At 39.3% G+C, this 22,227-nt stretch overlaps 1 protein-coding gene and 1 non-coding gene across 2 annotated transcripts in view; both read left to right on the forward strand.

Moving 5' to 3' along the window:
- LOC122550661 (PC3-like endoprotease variant B) overlaps positions 1–22,227 on the forward strand; it is an 889,929-nt gene that overhangs the window by 606,062 nt on the left and 261,640 nt on the right. The gene's annotated exons all lie outside the window — the stretch shown is intronic.
- Positions 9,134–9,236, forward strand: LOC122551207 (U6 spliceosomal RNA). Its single transcript, XR_006312056.2, has one exon. It is a non-coding gene; the product is annotated as a U6 spliceosomal RNA (small nuclear RNA).

Consider the following 22,227-nt stretch of genomic DNA (forward strand, 5'->3'; position numbering starts at 1 on the left):
TCAAATCAAAAGAAACAGAAAATAAGGTCACATTGGCAGGATCATGTCAGCAGATCCCACAGAAATCATCTGGGCTATCCCTGCCCTTCCCCACAAATTTAAATTACTGGTGAATCTGACAACCCAGGACTGGTAGCTTTTAAACTCACAAACCGCATTGATGGGCAAACGAAGAATGTGATTTAAAAATGTGTCAATCATCTTAAAATCATACCTACCTCAGTTTCCATGTGTGGGCTACCAGGTATTGCACACCATCAGTAATTAAATCAAAACTCAAAATAGACCTTTCTACTGGAAGATTTTTGAAGAGCCTTATAAACAACTGTGTACGTAATACAAAACAACGTGGTGCGATAGGTATGTTTGTTGGGCCCAGACTAGGTCAGAAACAGAGGCCAACAAAGATACCAGCATTGATTGCCGGGCACTAGTTCCCCATCACTATTCCTAAAGCTAGCCATTTAGCAGAAGTAGGATCGTAACAAGCTGGGTGACCCGTCTTCACACAGTGGGCAGCAAATTTGGTTCCTGGTTGTGGTCAATTAAAGGACACCACCTGTTTCCCAACCACGGAAGTTCACTGTAGGTGCCTGGAAGCGGGTACATAGGGAGAGGTCAAAGGGGCTAGGCAGCGCTCACAGCCCTTCCTGCCTGCCTGGGTGAAAAGCAGCCACATGCTGCCCTGTAGGGGAGCTATATCCACCCACCATCCACAGTGACAGCCTGGCTGCACAAACCAGTTTTAAATTCAAGTTTTAAAAGGTTTCTTGAGAGGGCATTTGCATGTTGAAGCAACCACGGTGTGCTGTGCCTTTTGAGCTAAAAGATTTCTGATTGGCCCTCCAGCTTTGGGAACTTAGCCACCATCCTTAATTGGATTGGGAACGTATGCGCATGTCAATGAAGGGGCGTCACCCTGACGAAGTGCTTTACCCCAGGGTTCAAGGTCTGCAAAACAGTCCTCACTTCTGGTTCCCCTCCCTGTTCTGAAGATTTACCCCCAGAATCACAGAGGTCAATTAGGCCATTGCGTTCATTCCGATTATTTGTAGAACCATCCAAACAGTGCCATTCCCCCACTTTACTTCCATAGCCCTGCATATGAGCCAACTTCCTTTTAAAATCATTGATGGTCTCTGCTATCACTCTTCTCATATGCTGCACTTCCAGGCCATTACTCGCTGCAAAGCTAAGTTCTCCTTCACATTGCCCCGTGTCCCTGACACAAATCTTCATTTCTGGATGCCTGCTCATTGTATCATTAGCTAACAGGAGCAACTTTTCTTTATCTAACTTATCTAAACCCATCATACTCTTCTACACCTTCCTCAAATCTCGTAAACTCCTTTGTTCCAAAGAAAATGGATCTTCTGAAACTAAGTGTTGGTAATATCCCTCGAATATTGCTCTGTGGCACACTATTCTCTGCAGTGTAAGAAATGGGCATTGTTATATGGGCAACACAACTGCAAACTTACTACTAACAGTGCAGACTACTGAAATCAATCTATTTTAATGTGGGTAACTACAAAGCCTTTGGTCAGGTATGATAGAAGAAAACCATTTGCTGTTCTGACGAGAAGAGTTGAAAAGCATAGCGCTTGAAAAGCACAGCCGGTTAGGCAGCATCTGAGGAGCAGGAGAGTTGATGTTTTGAGCATAAGCTTTTCATTAGGAATGGACTAGGAGAAAGTGAGGACAGTGAGGATTCTGGAGATCAGAATCGAAAAGTGTGGTGCTGGAAAAGCACAGCCGGTCAGCTCATGCTCGAAACATTGACTCTCCTGCTCCTCGGATGCTGCCTGACCGGCTGTGCTTTTCCAGCACTATTCGTTTTGACTCTGATCTCCAGCATCTGCAGTCCTCACTTTCCCCTCCCTGATGAGAAGACTATCTTGTAGCTGAGAAGATATAATCTATTGCATGTTTAAAAAGTAGTTGCAGCTACATTGGTATGACAGATTTTGTTACACAGACTTTGAGGAGGGCGAGATGTTAGAACTCACTCCTTTGAGATATTAAGATGTTCTGCTTACAAGTCCATGTGAAAACATCCTATTTAGTGGTGCTTTTGGACTTCTTCAGTGTAAATTCTTTCAGATCCTTTCAACTCGATATATATCTCCCTACAAGCATATTTTCTCATAGTAAATAATATACATTTGAGTACATAATTATATTTACCACTACCTTATTTCCCTACCATTTTCTGACTTCACAAATTCATCCAAACTGGTCTTCGCACAATTCTCCAGACATGTGTTCTCTTTGGACTTGGAAGACTGCTACAGCACTGTGTAGAAGACTGTTCATTTCAGTTCTTTTCCTGAGAGTCAGAAGTCTGTAGGTTACTTTAAACTGGAAAAAGCGAAATTTGTTCTTTGCCATATCCTGTACCTGAAGCAGGCAAATGAGTTATTGCAGTATCTTCAATTGTTGAGCATTGAAACTGATGGTTTCCATAAGTTATAGGCACCAAATTCTCAATCTGTGTAAACACATTTTTAATTCTCAATCTGCCTGTAGATTTGTGCTGAAACATGTAGATTTGTTTACAAGGGTTTGGACATTCTACTTCACCCTCAGTGATTATTTTGTTGGTGAAACCAACATATTCAATTCCTTGGTTCTGCTATTTAAGACTTGTTTCTGGCTTGGCATGATTTCTGTAACAGCTACTGAGTATTCTTCCTGGGAAGAGAAGGAAGTCAAACATTCTGTTGAAACTTGCCTTATCTTTGTCACCTTAGCATCTAAAATCAGATATGCTTTGTCTGGCTCAAGTGAAGGATTCAGTTCATTAGCTATCTCCCTGCTTGTTTCTCATCATAAACCTTGCTGGTTCTTGCAGGCTGAGCACTCCTCAGTGTTGATCGCAGTGGGAAACATTTGTGCCAATACAATGTAGTCATAGGTTCCCATCTTATTTGCAGTTCAAAACAAATTTCTTATGTCAGCATAATTAATCTCAGTGGATTCAATTTTTAAATTTCGATTGTGTTATTAGGCAAGGAAGCTCTATGAACTCTTTGAACTGATCTTTGGCTGTTTGTCAACCAGATGCCCCTTGACTTTCTGTTTCTTAACTTTGTATTGTTTAACTCCTTCTGCCATTTGAAGATATTTGTGGTCAAGATGTACATTTTATTGTGAAGTGCTTATGAGTATTCTGCTATTTGGACTCCCTTATATCAGAAATTGGCTTATTGCATACCATTGCTTTTAACAACTGTAGCTTCTGAACCTTGTTGTCATTTGTTAACATTATTTTCTTAGTCATGACTCATTGATAATATGGTAACACTTTCCCTGGTGTCTAACTTAAAATACATGAAATGACAATCGACATAATCATCAAAGGTCTAGATCATTTATTTGCCCTAGGAACATTTTAGGTTTTTCTTCTTTTGTGGACCTTTCCTTCTCATTAATCTTTTTGTGTGGGTAGCTTTTATAAAACTGTGTCCCTAGTGGGCACACTTTCTGAAAGTGATATCTATATTATAGATAAAACATTCACTTTAAATAGCTGGGCACTGTCTGTGCCTGTGAGGTTTCTTTGATCCGTGGAGCTGACAAAGACTTTTACAGTCCAGTGCCTGTCCTACTCACTTCATTTCTCATGTGTTGTATGTGGTTTTGTACTTTAAGAATTAAAGATTCTACTGATCTTCTGAACAAATTTTGATCATCTCTGTGTTGTTTCCATACATCTGTTCCATTCACCATCTGAACAGTTTTCTCCAGTGTCAATAATTATATTAGTTACAAGATTAAAGTAATTGTCAAAGGCTTACAATGCTCTTCAAAAGTATCTGTTGTGTCCTTTACCCTTTTGAGGATAATAATGGCATCAGCTTTATTGCCAAATTTGTTTTGAAATTTATTTATTTGTTCTGCTTCTGAGTAAATATCTATTTTGTATCTCTTTGGACAATAATAAATCTGACAAATATGCAATAGCAATATCTAAAACAACTCTGTTTTGTATGTATTTCGGCTAGAAATCACCATCGTCATATTCCCCACTGATCTGTGGAAATCACTAATAAAATTATCAATGGATTCCCATCTGCCAAACTCTTTGCTTGCATCTTGCTCTTTCAATAATTGTATAAGGTATGAGGTTGAAGTAATCACAAAGACTTTCAGTAATCTTCAAAAGTATCTGTTGCATCCTTTACACTTTGAGAGCAATAATGCCATCAGCTTTATTGCCCAATTTGTTTCAAAGCATATTTATTTGTTCTGCTTCTGATTAAGTATCTTGTTTTGTATCTCAGAAATCGTTTTCCTTAAGATGTTCAACTTTGTTCTATTTTGCCCACCCATCTCTGAAATTAAGTCATCTTGGCAACGCTATTTCTAATATCATTTATTCATAATATAATTTTATATTTGCCTGCTTAAAAGACTCTTTATTTCCTAGTAATAGTTGTGATGCTGCCTATTATGGTTTACAGGAGGATTTTCCCTTCACAGAAGAAATGGAGAATTCCTGCCTTTTCTGTGGGTTCACTTCTTTGTGACTTCAAAAAATTATTCTTGCTTTAATTATAGTCCTACTATGTGATTCCAGTGTGTATTGTGATCATAACGCCTCCCAAACTTATTCCCCTTTGTCAGGTCAGATCTGCTTAGGCTTTATTTACTGATTTTCTGATGTCCTGGACCAATGACCTTCAACTAATATTTCTTTGGTGCCTCGTTACTTCTTTTTCTATTATTGTGCCTCATGGTTCCCATTCACTGTGGCAACAATGCTGAATCTGAGCTGTAAGTAATTTTAAACTTCTCACATCTCCAGTCTGGAAAAAACTGTACCATCTTAAAGTTGCCACTGTCCCACCAGGGATTTTAAGCTTTACTGACAGAGCCTCCAAAGTTTGTTCACTCACCACAAAACTCTGACTAGGATGGCTTCCATAAATGCCTCTAAAAGGAGCCAGCATATGCATTGGAGTTACAATTCTCCTTCTCCAAGGAGTTGCTAACTCTCTAAATGTATGTATCATTTTAATGGAAGGTAGCTTAGTCAGAGAACTAAATGCATTAGTATGCCTCATACTTGGCCTATCTCGATTGTTACACAGGCATTAGGGACCTCCCCATTATTATGGCAGTAATACGTGTGTGTGTGTGTGTGTTCAATTTTTAATTGAATGTAGAAGTTTGTGTCCAGTATTGTACTCACCATTGTATGGGACATTGCAGATCTGGGAGGCTCAGATCACCCTTCTTCTACAGATTGTAAAATATATCATTTGAGATGGTTCTCAGTGGAATCATTGAAATGTTGCTGGTGAACTCAAAGCCCTGGAAAGACTCTGCCAGTCAACAGCTTGAAATGAACTGACTTGCAGACACAAATGCAGTACTGACAGAATCCTCTAGGCATCCCATTTTCTTATCTTGACTGATCATTCTCAGAAACCCCACCATGACGCAGGATATACTTTTCCCACTTACTACTCCATGCTCCTGACCTGACAATACACAGCATCCCCTCACTGTCATTGCTGACTCACCCTCATTGTCTTGAACCTCTGTCCAATGTGCCATTGTCATCCTCCTCTCCATTGTGTAGCAAAATTCAATAAGTAAAACTGCAGACTCAATCACAACTGCTCAAACTGGACTCTCACACATCACCTTTTAAGGAAAGTGAAGCAAGAGTTGTGAAATTCTCTTGCACTGCTGACTTTATCTCGAAGGTAAGAGCTCATAAAAAATGTTTTATGTGCATGCACATTCATAGCATGCAACAATATTACAGTAGGGACTTGCCATAAGCTTGTATGAGTCCCAACATGTCACTGTCGTTATCTCTGCATCTTATTCCACTGCCAGAAGATCAAACTGCTGGTTCCTCCCTAATTTAGTCACTGCACAACCCATGTTCTGCTCATGCATGCTCCATCTCTCTCTCTCTCTCTCTCTCTCTCACTCTCACACACACACACACGCCGGAAAAAGCTGAGAAACCCTGCTCTGGTTAATTGCTTCTGTGCCAAATCCAGGACCCACATACTTAGTAAAATACGGTGACCAATACTGGACAGAAAATTCTAACTGGAGTATAAGAAGACCTTTCTAAAGGCCCTTCTGGCATGGTTGTAATGTCCTTACCTCTGGACCAAAAATGCTCAAGTCCCACCTGCTTCATGGGTATTTAATAACATCTGTGAACAGGTTGATGAGAAAAAAATCAATACAGGCTCAGTACATCATCTCTATTTCTCAATAGCTCTCTTTCTGCAGTGCAAGATCCCATATGCTTCACTGACTAATTACAAATGTTCACTAATATCCTTTAGAGAAGGGTGTCTTTGGTTCTTAGCTGGTCTAGCCTACATGTGATTTCAGTCTACAGCAATGTGGTTTACTCTTAACTATCTTCTAAAATGGCCTAGCAAGCCATTCGGTTGTAATAACTGAAAAACATGATCAAAAAAAATATGGAAACAGATGGGAACACAGCATTGTCCTTGGCACTGGAAACGGCAATGACAAATAAAGCCCTGCTGGCTCTGCAAGTCTCCCTTACTAATATCAGGGGGGGGCTAGTACAAAAACTGGGAGAGTGTCTGTCCCAATTGGGAGAGTGTCTAGTAAATCAACAACCTGACAAGTTGTACATATGGAATCATACCTTACAGAAAATGTCCAAACCCACAATCCCTGGATAGGCCCAGCAGAGGTGGTGTACAGTTAGGAAGTAGTTTCTCTGGCAATCCTCAACATTGATTCCATGTCATCTCATGGCAGCAGGTCAAACATAGCTAAGGAAACCTTTTGCTGATTACTGCATACCGCCTTCCCTTGTCTAATGACTGTGCAATCCTATGTTGAATGGCAGTTGGAGGGAGCACTGAGGGTGACAAGGGTGCAGAATGTACTCTGGGTCAGAGACTTCAGTGTCCATCACCACAATAGGCTCAGCAGCAGCACTGGTAATCAAACTGGTTAAGTCCTAAAGGACTTGTTGCAAGACTGGGTCTGCAGTCTACTGGGTCAGTCAATGATAAGAGGATATTTCACCTCATGAGAGAGTCCAGGACGAGAGAATGTAATCTCAGAGTGAAAAGGTGCCAATTTAAGACTCAGCTGAGGAAGAACTTCTTCTCTCAGAGGTTTGAGAGTCATTCGAACTCTGTGCCCCAGGGAGTAGGGACAGAGTTTTTGTATATTTTTAAGGCTGAGATAAATCTTTGATCAGTAGGGGAATCATGGTTTTCAGAGAAAGGGGAAGAAAGTGGATGTGAGGAATGTTAGATTACCAGTGATCCTATTGAATAGCGGAGCAGGCTCAAGGAACCAAACAGTCTTCTCCTGTTCCTGTTTCTTTTGATCTTAGGGCAGCAAGTAGTGAGGGAACCAATAGTAGGGAAAAACATACTTGACCTCACCCCTACTAATTTACTGCGAATGTATCTATCCATGACAGTATTGATAAGAGTGATTGCTGCACAATCTTTGTGGAGACAAAGTCCTGCCTTCACATTGAGGGAACCCTCCATCGTGTTGTGTGGCACTATCACCATGCTAAATAGGACAGACTTTGAACTGACCTGGCAGTTCAAGTCTGGGCACACATGAGGCACTGTAGGGCATCAACAGCAGCAGAATTGTACTCCAATACAATCTGTAACCTCATGGCCCCGCATATCCCCACTCAACCATTACCATCAAGCCAGGGGAATCAATCCTGGTTCAATGAAGAGTGCAGGAGGGCATGCCAGGAGCAGTTCCGGGCATACCTGAAAATGAAGTGTCAACTTGGTAAAGACACAGCATAGGACTACTTGTGTGCCAAATGAACATATGTGGCAAGTGATATAAGCAATCCCATAATCAATGGTCCGACCTGGGCTCAGCAGCGCTGCCAAAAACAGGTTTTGGTGCTGGATAACTAAACATCTCACTGGAGGTGGTGAAGATTCCACAAATATCCCCATTCTCAAAACTGGAAGAACTCAGCACATCAGTGCAAAAGATAAAGTGGAGTCATTCACAATAATTTTCAACAAAAGATCATCTAACTATTATCCCTTGACATGCAATGGTGTTGCCACCACTGAATTCAGAATTATTCACAAGCTGGGGATTACCATTGACAGGAAACTGAACTGGACTAGCCATACAAACACAATGGCTACAAGATCAGAGGCTAAGATTCTTACAGCAAGTAACTCGCCCCCTCACCCTCCAAAACCTATCTACCATCTGCAAGACAGCAGTCAGGAGAGCGATGGCATTTTCCCATTTTTCTGGGATGTGTGCAGCTCCAATAGCTCACAAGAAGCTTGACACTATCAACCCACTTGATTGGCATCACATCAACAAGCATCCACTTTCTCCACCACTGGCACTCAGTAGCAGCAGTATGTATCATCTACAAGATATACTGCAGAAATTCACCAAGACTCCTTCAGCATCACTTTTCAAACTGCAACAACCACCAATAGGAGCAGCTGATACATGGGAGCACCACAACCCGCAGGATCCCCTCCAAGCCAATCACCGTCCTGACTTGGAAATATGTTGCCTTTCTTTCACTGTCGCTCAATCAAAATCCTGGAACTTTCTCCCTAATGGCATTGTGGGTCTAACTTACTGCACAGATACTGCAGTGGTTCAAGATAGCAGGTTACAGGAATCAGCAATCAATACTGGTCCACTTAGTGATGCCCATGTCCCATTAATGAATAAAATAAACTACCCTCTCAATATATATTGCCTCTATCAAAGACTCATGCACATAGATCCCTAGGTCTCTCTTTCTCCACTAATGCTTCCCTACAAAGTCACTAATATTTCTCCCTATGCCCTTTGCTAAAATGGATGACCTCTCACTTCTCTGTGTTAAATTATACCTGTCACACGTCTGCTCGTTCTGTAAGCCTTTGTCCTGTCATAATCAATTGGTGTCATTTTCAGTGTTATTAAACCTTCAAGTTTAATATAATTGGCAAATGTTGCATATTTACTCTGTATTCCAATTTTCATAACATACTTTTTTTTAAAAAAGTGAGCCTAACACTGACCCTTGGAGACCACCACTGTCTACCCCCTCTAGTTGGAAAAAAATAAGCACTTAACTTGTCTTGCTGTTACCTGTCCTTATGTCAATTTTTATCCAAGCTAAGCACTAAAATTGAAACAACACAAGAAGATTAGCATGGCCAGTGTGCAAAAATGACATGCAAATTCATGAAGCGTTCCACAAAAAACTTACTCACCTATTCTTTGAACTTCAGTTTTGTTTCTTGGCATTTTCCAAAAGTTTAATTGAAATCTGTATGAATGATATTCATCACATTCCTTTGTCAACCTTGACTGTCACTTGAAGAAATACTTCAATTTGATTAGTCAAACAAGATATCTCTTTTGCAAATCAATGTTGATTCTCCTTAATTAATTCAAGGGCTGTATTTTTCCCCCTTGATTTTTGTTACCAAACCTTTCTCCACCACCAACCTGTAGTTACAAAGACTGTTTTCCATACTTTCCTGAACAGGTAGGTGCAGCAACTGTCAATATAGCATGCAGCAAAGATATTTTACGAAGGGAGAGAGAAGTGGAGAGATGTTTATACTAATGATTAGATTTTTTTGTGAGAATTGAAGCTTAAAAGTAAATGTCTTACAACTGGATAAAATAAGAAACAATATTTTTTTTCCAAATTGTGATTCACATTTTGCAAAGGAGAAAGGCATGGAGCTGAACATTTGCATCACAGCTGACAGGATTGGAGGATAATAAGAATACCTTTCAGGACACCAACTACATATCACTGACTCAATTTCAGTAAAGATTGGGGTCAAATAAGATTGCGTCATCGCACATATTCTCTTCTCCATTTTCATCACTGCGAAACTGCACCTCACCTTCACAAATTACTGTCATACACAGAGATCATCGACAGACTGGGCAGGAAACTGTTAACCTATGTCACCTTCAATCCAAAACTAAAATCACACCAATTTTAGTCACTTGTGTGCATTCTCACTCAGAAACTGAGCTCCAGGTCATTGTTCAACTTCAGTTTTGTGGCTTATGAGCAATTAAAATTGAGAAGATTTACTTGGGAAGGCATTGAACAAATTGAGAAATTTTATCAAGCGCACACCATTGCAGGGTCACAGTGTCACAGAGAGTGCACAACCTTCCAGACAACTTGTCCAGCCAATCCTCCAACCACCAACATTCATGTGAGCAGTGCTATTATCAGCCATTTTAGAACCAATTGAAATAGAGTGGAAGCTAACCAATGGCCACTTGACTGTTAATCCAGAAACTCAGCTAAGGTTATGCAGACCTGGGTTCAAATCTCACAATGACAGATGGTGGAATTTGAATTTGATAAAAAAAACAAAAATCTGGAATTAAGACTCTACTGATGTCCATGAAATCATTGTCAATTGTCAGAAAAAAACATCTGGCTCACTAATGTCCTTCAGGGAAGGAAGTCTACAATTCCCACCTGGTCTGGCCTACATGTGACTCCAGACTCACAGTGACACGCTTGACTCTCAACTGCCCTCTGGACCATTAGGGATAGGTAATAAATGCTGGCCTAGCCAAAGATGCCCATATCCTGTGAATGAATTTTCAAAAATCCTGAAGGACTGCCTAAGAAGATGAAGAAGACACCTAAATTATCAGTTGTTGACATTGGGTGCTATAGCTTTTAAATCTCTTGAGTAGTTCTTTTGATTATTAAACTATATTCCTATATCAACAGGGATTCAACAGCTACTTTTAAATCATGTTGATATAAATCTGTGAGTTGAAGGAAATAAATTCAGAAAGTGAAGCACCTGGCGAGGGGGTCGTTTGCATTTATACTGAAAGCAATGTTTGGCTAACTGTTTGCTGCAACTAACCAAATAACAACAAATCATAATTTTATTTTTTATTCATTCATGGGATGTGGGCATCATTGACTGGGCCAAAATTTATTCTCTGCCTTTAGTTGTCCCTGAGAAAGAACAAACTTCTTGAACAGCTGCAACCCATTTGCTGTAGGTAGACCCACAATACTGCTGGGAAATGAGTACCAGGATATTGACCCTGAAACTGAAGCAACAGTGAAGTATTTCTAAGTCAGAATGGTGAGTGGGTTAGAGAAGAGCTTGCAGGTGGTGGTGCTCCCATTTTTCTGCTACTGTATTTAGATTGCAGTGGTTTAGGGTTTGGAAGGGGCTGTCGAAGGATCTTTGGTGAAGTTCTGCACTGCATTATGCAAATGGTACACACTGCTACTATTGAGTACCAGTGGTGGAGGTACTAAATATTTGTGAATGCGGTGCCAATCAAGTTGACTGCTTTGTCCTGGGTGGTGTCAATCTTCTTGAGTGTTGCTAGAGTGGCATTCATTCAGACAAACAGGGAATATTCCATCACACCCCTGATTTGTGTCTTGTAGATGGTAGACAGGAAAATTGATGGTAGGGCAACTGATTTTATAGAGCAATTGAAAGATGTTGCCACACTAAGCTTTTTAGGATGTGAGTAAACAGAAGGAGCCTTAAGAAAAGGAGAGGTGTCCTATTTGCTGATGTTTTTCAGTGTCTTACTGTTAGAATTCCAAGTCAAATTCCTTTCCTTCAGAAGAACAGCAGTGGAAGGGGTTGGCTGCAAAAACCATCTGGTTTCCCAGTTGTTTCAACGTAGTGAGCAATTGGATCTTTTGAATGGTGAAGAAAAGAAAATTTAGAAAGGCACTTCTATGAGTGAGGATGTGGTGATAGGCTTCCAAGGCTGGTTTGCTTCAGGTATTGTTGGTAGTGATAGTCTTGCTGTTACCTTCAGATTAGAGGTCGTACATGTCTGATTGTAAAATCTCCTTAACTGACTCAGCAAACAAAAAGATTGATATGTATGTAAGAAAGGCTTGAGATTACCAATGTGAATTTTATCGTGTTCCATGTGTAATCCTGGATATTTTTTGAAAATGGAGGTCAAATTTAATTACAAGACTAATTGTTGATCTTTATCAATTTTAGACAGCGTCATGATAAAAATTTATTCCTTCTCTACGTTATGCATTAAGCACTTCTCTCAAAGTCTTTGAAGAAATAATAGTCCCTTAAAAACCAAGATTTCAGTGCCAACATAGCAAAATATTGTTGTTTATGAGCTTGGAAAATAGGTAGCCAAATGGATCAAGTATTACAGGCTACAGAAATACTTCTGCTTCAAGTTAGGTTTTTGTTCCTTTCTGTGACCATTTCATCATGTTTTGGGTAAATATTACTATGGTGCATATTATCTCCTCATGCAGCAGTTTCTGCCAAGAAAGTGATGATTGCACTCATTAGCTAAAGGATATCGGCTCTGGTCCAATGAATAGATCTGTCTGCTGATTTCAGCTACAAAATAGCACTGGGATTCACAAGCTTGACATTGTGGGTGTGAAAATAATAAAACTGAACTCCATCTTTAGCCTAGTTGCTATGGATGCAGTTAGAGGTCATCGTGGCAGCTGCTAACTAGTTGCCATTTTGCCAGATGCTCCCCTCCTGCTCTGTGTTTTCTTGCACCCTGGTTTCTAAAGGTTTCATGGTATTTAATTCCTCCTACTTATTTGGCATATGTACCTATTGAAAGCTTGATTCGATTCCTCCTACATGGAGATTTACTGTCAGGGATGATGGCCATTTTGGTGCTCCCTTGAGATCAGGGATTTTACAAGACTGACTTTGAAAACCTGCCTTAACTTGTTTAGCAACAAAAGCAAGTTTGGTGTGTACACAAGGAAATCTCTCCATGCCTCCAATAAGAATTTTATAGTGCTGCCTGCTGATAGTCCTGAACATAATAAAACAACTGGAAGTAAAATTAAAGCAGCAGGATAGTTGTAGATGTTTATGTGAAATGAAGATTTCATCAAAACGAAATGTCCCTCAGCATTTCTAATAATTATTTGCAAATCTTAAGTACATTTTATGTTCACATTTAGTCAATTGGTATCACAGTTAGAAGCAAAATAAAAGAGAATAACAGGATAACTTTGAAAGTATTTATATCAAATGTGAAATTTGTTAGTGGTATAAAATAAAATATAGTTTAATATATTAAGACAACAGCGTGTTAGATTTAATATCCATTCTGAGAAGAAAGTTAGAATATTGAAATATTTTAAGTTTTAAAATTAATTAGATTTTACTTTCCCTCTCCTTTCTCTTTAAGCATACTCCCTACCTTGAGACACAAACACCTCAATCAAGTAGTCAGTCTAAGGCTGTATCTGGGGATAGACTGGGAGTCAGAGTCCTCATTTGATACCCACACAAAGGCATCTCACAAAGGCAAGCAATCATATATTTTATGCATCACAAGCACTTTTTCATTCAAAAACCTGGCTCTCATTTCATGAAAATACTTTACTGAACCTAAAGGAGAGTTTTTGTGCAGGTTCTGCATTGAACTATCTGAAGTTCACCTCCATGATGTATGTAATCAGGTTTGTAATTCTTGAAAATGTGGTGCTTTTAAAAGTACTAAGGAAACTGAGTTATTGGGTCTCGCCAATGGTACTACATTGTACTCGCCAAACTGGAATCCTGCAGCCTTCAAGACTCAATATTGAGTTTAAGAATTTTTGAGCCTGAGCATTCACTTCTATAGGAGAAAGTGAGGTCTGCAGATGCTGGAGATCAAAGTTGAAACTTTATTGCTGGAACAGCACAGCAGGTCAGGCAGCATCCAGGGGACAGGAGATTCGACGTTTCGGGCACAGGCCCTTCTTCACTTCTATATCCTTATCTCAATTGCCACAAACCAGGCCTTGTTATCACATGGGCTGCTACAAACAACTCATTGTCAGCTACTAATTAGCTGTTGATAAGCAGCTGTTGATTCTCTCAGGCTGTTCTTTACCCATTCCTTTGTCCAACTATCGTGCTGTCTCTCTGGACTCCACCTCCACCTTCAAGTTCTGATTTGGAGATGCCGGTGTTGGACTGGGGTGTACAAAGTTAAAAATCACACAACACCAGCTTATAGTCCAACAGGTTTAATTGGAAGCACACTAGCTTTCGGAGTGACACTCCTTCATCAGGTGGTAGTGATGAAGGAGCGTCGCTCCAAAAGCTAGTGTGCTTCCAATTAAACCTGTTGGACTATAACCTGGTGTTGTGTGATTTTAAACCTTCAAGTTACTCCTTCCCCCACCACATCAGTGTAAATACTAACCTTTTCTTATCTACAGTCTGTTCTGAAGAAGGCTCACTGGGTCCGAAACATTAACTTTGCTTCCTCTTCACATATGCTACAGAGCTGCTAGGTTTTTCCTGCAATTTCTGTTTTTTGTACATGGTACTCCCAACATGTCATGACATAAATTATCAGTGTCATTGAAGTATTTAAATGAACTGCCTTTGCATTATTGTGCAAGGTCTGTTCATTCCAACAAAGGCACAGGCAGTACTAGATGAGAAGTGCTCTCTGCATTGTCTGCAGAATAAGTATTTGGCTCTCATTTCTCAGAATCAGCAATTGTAAGAAGAAAAGTTATAAGATCCTTTTGTGGATTATCTTAATTGATACAGCATATTTCAACACAAGGTTATTCCAGAGGATGGAAAACAAGAGATGGGCAAAAAGCATGATCAAAGAGGTGGATTTTGAGAATCTTTTTGAAAATACTGATAGAAATGGAAGGAAGTAGTGAAAGTTCAAGAGGGCTGTTTTGAGATATTGAAAACTCAGGTTGTAATAGAGTAGCAAAGGACGCAATGCACAAGACATCAACATTTGAAGATAAATCCATGAGAGAAAGGTGTAATAATAATGGAGTGGAAGGCAATGGAGAGATTTCTAGATGAGGATAAGGATTTTAGATATGTTATATTGCAGAATAACTAAACAGTTAGGCTGGTGAGAACTATGTTGAACGATGAATGAAGAATGGTGCTTGGTAGAAGGTTTCTTGATGATGCATTTTGTGCAAATTTGGAAGTTAGCACTGAGCCAAAGAGATTGCCAGGATTGTTTATACTAGTCAAAATTAGAGTAGTGCTGGAAAAGGGGTCCTGATGAAGGTCTCCTGCCCGATTTTCATGATTTTCATTGATTTTCATGCTCCTCGGATGCTGCCTGACCTGCTGTGCTTTTCCAGCACCATTCTAATCTTGACTCTGATCTCCAGCATCTGCAGTCCTTACTTTCGCCCATGATTGTTTATAGTCTTATACACGCAGAGAAGGCTGGTGTTTGTCCTAAATACTTGCAACTTTTTATTCGTTCATGGGATGAGGATGTTGCTGACTAAGCCAGCATTTATTGCCCATCCCTAATTGCCCAGAGGGCAGTTAAGAGTTAACTACATTATTGTAGGCCTGGAGTCACATGTAGGTCAGACCAGGTAAGGATGGCTGTATCCTTCCCTAAAGAACATTCGTGAACCAGGTGGATTTTTCCAATAATTGACAATGGATTTATCATCATCATTAGACTCTTAATTCCAGATTTTTGCTGAGTTCAAATTCCACCATCTACTGTGGTGGGATTCATACACGGGTCCCTAGAACATGACCTGGGTCTCTGGATTAACAGTTTACCGATAATGCCACCTGGCCATCACCTCCCCTGATAAAGTATTTCTGGACATACTAACTTTTGTCTCTTCAATGTTTGTACTCTTAAATTTATTCCTTCACAAAAGGACATTTCTTTCTGGTCAGATCAGCATTTGTTGCCCATTCCTTAAATGGTCTCGAGAAGTTGAGGTGAGCTGACTTCTTGAAATGTTGCAGTCCCATGTGATGCACATGCAAGCATAGTACAGTTAGGAAGGGAGTTATAGGTTTTTAAGCCCAGTAACAGTGAAGGAATGGTGTCATAGTCCCCTGTAAGGATGGCGTGGGACCTTGGAAGGGAGCTTACAAGTGTTAGTATTCCCCTGCGACTGCTACCCTTGTCTTTCAAGGCGGTAGAGCTCATATGTTTCAAAGCTTTTATTGAAGGAGGCTTGGTGAATTGCTGCAGTGTATCTTGTAGATTGTACAGACTATTGCCATTGCGTGTCAGTGGTGAAAGGAGTGAATATTTAAGGTGATAGCTGTGTGCCAATCATTTGGGCTGCTTTGTCCTGGATGGTGTCAAGCTTCTTGAGTGTAAGGAACTGGACTCACCTGTGTAGAATATCCCATCACACTCTGGATTTATGTCTTGGGAATGGTGGGCAGGCTGTGAGGAGTTAGGATCAAATTTAGTCTCCACAAAACTCCTAGCCTCTGACCCCGACAGATTTTTATGGTGAGCCCAGTTCAGTTTCTGGTCAATGGTATCCTTCAGGATGTTGATAGTTGGGGTTTCAGTGACAGTAATGCCTTTGAAAGTCAAGATTAAATACTTTCTTGTTGGAGATGATTATTGCCAGCACTTGTGTGGCACAAATGTTACGTGGCACAAATGTTAATTGTCATTGATCAACCCAAAGCTACTCATCCCAGTATCTAAGAGGCGGCAAATGGAGCTGAACATTGTACAATCATCAGTAATCACCCCCACTTCTCATCTTATGATGGAGACAAGGTCATAGAAGAAGCTGCTGAAATGGTCTGGAATGGACCACAACAAGGAATTCATTCCATTGTCATAGGACTGTGATGTTTGGCCTCCAGTAATCACAGTCATGTTCTTTTGTGCCAGATATGACTCCCACTAACAGAAGGTTTTCTTTCTAACATGGGAAATGACCCACTGCCGATAAAAGATATTATTGAGGAGCAGCATGTAGGCCAGAAGGAAGACGGGCCAAAAATAGATCCTCAGCTTTCTACTTGAAGACTGAAGAAGAAACACTTATTGGAGGTGCCCTAGTTGTATTAAAACAGATTGATGTTCAAACACTTGAAGGGCACTTTGCACAGAACAGGAAAAGCTATGGATGCAACTCAAAAAGATATACAAAAGCAAAAAAAAACTGTGGTTTCTGGAAAGTAACATAAGCAAAGTGCTGGAGAAACTCGGCAGGTGTGGCAGCATCTATTGTGAGAGAAACAGGGTTAATGTTTCAAGTCCAATGTGACTTCTTTGAAATACTGCACTTGTTTTTCTCTCTCTCCACAGACACTGCTGGATCTGCTGAGTTTTTCCAGCACTTTCTGTCAAAAAGATATAGTGGCTGAAGAGTAATAATGTGACACTGACTTTTATGGTAGCAGTTTCAGTGCTATTGGTGGTGTTGAAATTTGATCAAAGGGACAGCCAACCAGAGAGGGAGGGAGTAGTGAGTATGAAGCTTTCAGGTGACAACATGTCAAATACCTTGGAAATATAGATAACATGTGAAAATATAGTGTTAATAGGCATTTTTAGAGTTGGGTTTTTAAGATGACGCTTTAGGAGGGTGAATCAAAGATGGGTATTAGAGATGGATGTGATGTGGTTTTAAAAAAGAGAATTATAAGTCAGAGCAAAAAGACCTAAAAACTTCAATGTTGCATGCCAGTGCATAGATAACAGGATATTGAGGGAGCATGATCTGACTTTCATGGGGGAAATGATATTAGAGCATGGGGAAGTGACAGTACAAAAGCTTCTAACTGGGGTTATCTGATGGGTTTCGGGTGATCGAAAAACTTGCAGATGCACAATTCTTTTAAACTGCTGAGATAGCATGTCAAAGTGAGCAGCTGAAAGGACATTGTGAGTTAACAGTATTGGTGATAAATCTATGCTGGCGCATCTGTTGTTTATCTTAAGTTATCCATAGCTCTTCCACTAAAGTTAAAGCAGACAATTGAGAGAATCCCTGTGGAAATTCATCTGCCGTTTCCCTCTTCCACCTCTGTGTAACTAAAGCATTCAGAAGAAAATGAAGGACGTGCTAATGTAAAAAATCTTTCAAATGTTTTGTTTACAACATACTAAGAGCAACACTCAAAAGCTAATTTTGGTTACTGAGGTTGTTTTTGCAAAAGTCAAATAAAATTCTGAGGCCATAAATGTTTAATTTTAAAGTTTTTGTTTTGAATCGGAAAGAGTCGTTGCTGGAATTCTGTGGGGCCTATTTTTAAAAATTCGATATTAGGTGGAAATACCCAGAGTGTTTTTCATTATTCAAAAGGGATGTTCATTGGGATTGCAATTACTAGTGTGACAATTATATTTTATGTTAGTAAAAATATTTTAAATGTTGCCGCGACTAAAACAATTCGCTTGCAGGACATACTGGTTACTGCTGTGTGATGTCCAGTAAATGTACACATTTCAGAATTTGCATCTTAGGAAAATGGCAGTGTAGAGCAGTGATTAAATGCTGAAAATTTTCAGTTGATCTGAGTAGTCAACATGTCACAGAAGATCGATCTTAACGGCTTCTGTTTATTCTTTAATCAGAATTTATTTTCCTTTTCCTTTATTTACTGTTGATATTGTGTAGCTGATTGCAGAGAAATGACTTTTTTACAATTTACTGTAGCACTGCACACTAAGCAAACAAAAGGTGCTGATGAAACACTCAGAACCCATTATTATGTAAATTGCTGCTGCCTGACACTGATTCCATCTTCAGCCACCATAATCTGGTCCAGTCGTATTCACTGACAATAATTTTCATGATTACAGACTTTGAAAGTGACCAGAAATGTGGATTAGCTGTTACATTTATCTGCTTTTAGTACTTGACCCGAAATTGGAGTTTGAAGGTTGTACATAATCAAAACAAAAATATCACAGCTATGTCTGTGTATGGGTCAATAAATATGAGCCATATCTAAAAAAAAAATCACTCAGATCATTTAAATGGCATCTCCAAGTGGATGTGGGAAGAGCAGATGTTTTGTTTCACTAAGCACTACAGTTGTATCAACCATCCATGACTGTTGAAGATATGTTGCCTGAAGTAGCCACACCAACACCAAAAGGGACAATAAAATGACCGCTGTGTTGTTTGTAAATTTATGGCTGAATTTCAGATAATTATGGATTCTTGAATAGTTGAAAGCTGAATTGCAAAAAGAGAGCAAACTTCCTTGATGCTCGATTGACATGATTTAACCATTTTCAGTGAATAGTCTCTTCAGTTTAAAAAAAAGGTGCTCATCCAACCTTTCCCTTGTTAGTTGGGAAACAAGAAGAATCCAATCACTTTTGTCAGTAAAGTTACTTACAGAGATTAGTAATGCATCAGTCTTTCAATCTGACTTGTGTAATGTTTGTCACTAATGGTGTCAGACCCAATATTCAATTTTGGTGAAGGTGTGTTAGTAGACTGGCCTGCAGTCATGTCACACAATGGCAGCATAAAAGGGAGGCCATACAGCCTCCAATGACTGTGTCAGACCTATCCAGTAAATCTCATTCCTATCACAGCAACTTGCTATTTTCATATGTAGGAAAAAAAATCACTTTTGATTATTTTGCCAAATAACTCAAATCTGTAATTTTTTGCACTTTAACAATGCTATTTATGATTTTGAACATTTATGATTTTGTCAAATATCCTCAAACACTCTGTATTCTAAGGAGCACTCAGCCCCTTCCTCATTCCCCAACTTTTACATTAATTGTAAAATGGAAGATGGGTAGGTGGGATTTGAACTTGGGCTTCATCATGATAGAATTGGTTCGATTAATTTTCTTATGCATCCCCTCCAAAGCTTTGAGTACCTGATCCAGTGAGATGACCCACTCAATTTTCTTGAACAATGAAATCAATGGAAAGACTAATCAGGTGTCATATATAATAGCTGTCAATTGGCTCCCATTTACTTTACATCATTACCAAAGTTAAATCTCACCCCAGCACCCTGAAAGATTCAGAGTAAAAGAAACCTTATTTTCTATCTTTTTCTCTCACATGATCTAATGAAGCTTTATTTGGAAACTATTCCACAGCCCTAAGAAACACTCTAATACCATGTCTAATTGAAACATTTCAAAATTTGTCCATTCATGGGTGTATGGGTTTGACAGCGTTTACTGTCCATTTCTAATTGCCGTTGAGGATGTGGTGGTGAGCTGCCCTCTTGAACTGTTTAAGTCCCTGTCACATAGGAATACTCACAGTGTTGTTAAAGAGTTCCATGACCTTTTGGCCCAGTGATAGTGAAGGAATGGCAATATGATTCCAATTCAGGAAGGTTTGTAGCTTCGAGTGAAACTTGCAAGTGGTAGTGTTTCCATGCATCTGCTGCTGTTGTTCCTGTACACATGGATGACCATGAAACAATGAACACTATCACAACTGAACCTGATCTGTTCTTGTTTAATATTTGTGTGTATTTACTCTTCTAGTCAGGTATTATGAAACAACAATTAGGAGTCAGGTCTGGAGCAATCTTTATTTCTGCTCCATAACCTTAAGGTAATGTTGCCAACGATAGAATATTAATTGCCATCTTGGCTCTCACTGATTAAGTTGTCTTCGAGCGCTTGTAATCCTCTATAGCTTCTGGATTAGTGGTGCTGGAAGAGCACAGCAGTCGGATGCTGCCTGAACTGCTGTGCTCTTCCAGCACCACTAATCCAGAATCTGGTTTCCAGCATCTGCAGTCATTGTTTTTACCTCATTGATTTTATCCTCTATAGCTTGGTGAGATGTTACACATTTTGTCATCAAGTCATCGGGAGAATCCCCCAAGTTTCAGATTGCTGGAACAATATGTTTCAAAATATACATGGGGTGCAAAGATATATCACAAGTTAGAAGTTATGCTGTAGTGTTAAATTCTGGTATGTGCATAACATTTGAATTTACTTTGCTGGAGAAAGGCTTACTTGCCATTAAATACACTGCATTCCTGCCCAGGTAGCTGTCAAAGCCAATGAATGAAGGAAGTTATAATTACTTAAGTGGATTTGATGAAGATCAGAAAGATGATTGTGCCACATTAAATAACAATTGTGACTTTAATGATATGTTGGGCTGGAAACACAACAGTCCTCTATTATTTCGTACACTACAGTGCACCTTTCTAATTACTCTAGTGATTTCCTGTTCCCTGCTAAGATACAATGTTCTCAAATACTGTGCAATAGTTATGTGGAGAGCTTTACTATACTGTGTGCAGCTGCATGGTCATTGATAAATTAGCTGTAAATTGCTGGCAGATTGCAGATTGATAACAAGACTTTATATTCACTAATTCCAAGCATTTGCTTTGGACTCAAACCTTCAGAATTATTTGCTACCGATGACGGAATCCAGTTGTGATCATGATATTTTTTAGTATGAGGAGATGGGGTATTGTAACCTTTTCCCTCAGGCAAATCCTGGGCACACTGTGCAAAAACTCATGGATATTTGAGTATTTTTAACAAGCATATTACACCTGTAATGAAACACGTCTGCTTAGTCCACATTCTACCTGCTTAGTCCACATTCTACAGCAAGAGAACGATACTTGATTGATTCACCTTGATGTAATGTCATTGTAAACAACTATAATAAAACTCGTTTTATAAATGAAAGTTAGCAGCAAGCTCCATATTCACAGTCAGATCAGCCACAATCTTACCAAATCTTATGTTTTAATGTTTCAAACCATGTTCATTTCAAATTCTTTTGATGGTAAAATTCTATCATTGCTAATATTGTGCCTCTGTTGCTGGAGAGCATTCAAATTTGGTTTGACTGTTGGATTCATTACTTGAGCATCTGCAAACCATTAACAATTTGAGTCTTTTCTTTAAAGCCAAAGATTCAAGTCCTCATGACTGCCGAATAGAAACACAAATCAATTGCTTTATGTGAGCAATCCATTACTGTGGTGGTAACCTATTGGTTGATGATTTCAGAAGAGAGTAGTACTGTGTTTTATTTTAAGTTTGTGCACTGAAGCAATTGTTTAAAAGCCAATGTCGATTTTGCTGCACAAGGAATTGGGCTTCTGAACTGGGTATTTGATTTGTTATATCTTTAGGATAATAAATGATGAAAATAACTAGAAACTCTTTATTATTTGTTTTAGTTACAACAGTAAAGATGAAAATTCATCAATCCTCAACTAGCAGGAGAAACTGCAATTGAAGGAGGAGTGATCAGTTATATCAATTCTCCAATCTCTGCTTTCTGCAAGTGCAGCTCCCCAGTGGAAATGATTAATTGAAACACTTTGCCATACATCAAAAAAAAAGTTGCTTCATTACACAAAATGCACTGGGATGATTCCATACTGGAATAAGACTCTATATAAATGTTATTTATTTGTTCCTTTCTTTAGCTATGGATCTCAAATGGTCTGTAAGTCAATAATAAACAAATGT

Source organism: Chiloscyllium plagiosum, unplaced genomic scaffold (assembly GCF_037043375.1).
Source record: "Chiloscyllium plagiosum isolate Xiang-an unplaced genomic scaffold, Cpla_swu_hap1 HiC_scaffold_6, whole genome shotgun sequence".
In the NCBI taxonomy this organism is placed as follows: Eukaryota; Metazoa; Chordata; class Chondrichthyes; order Orectolobiformes; family Hemiscylliidae; genus Chiloscyllium; species Chiloscyllium plagiosum.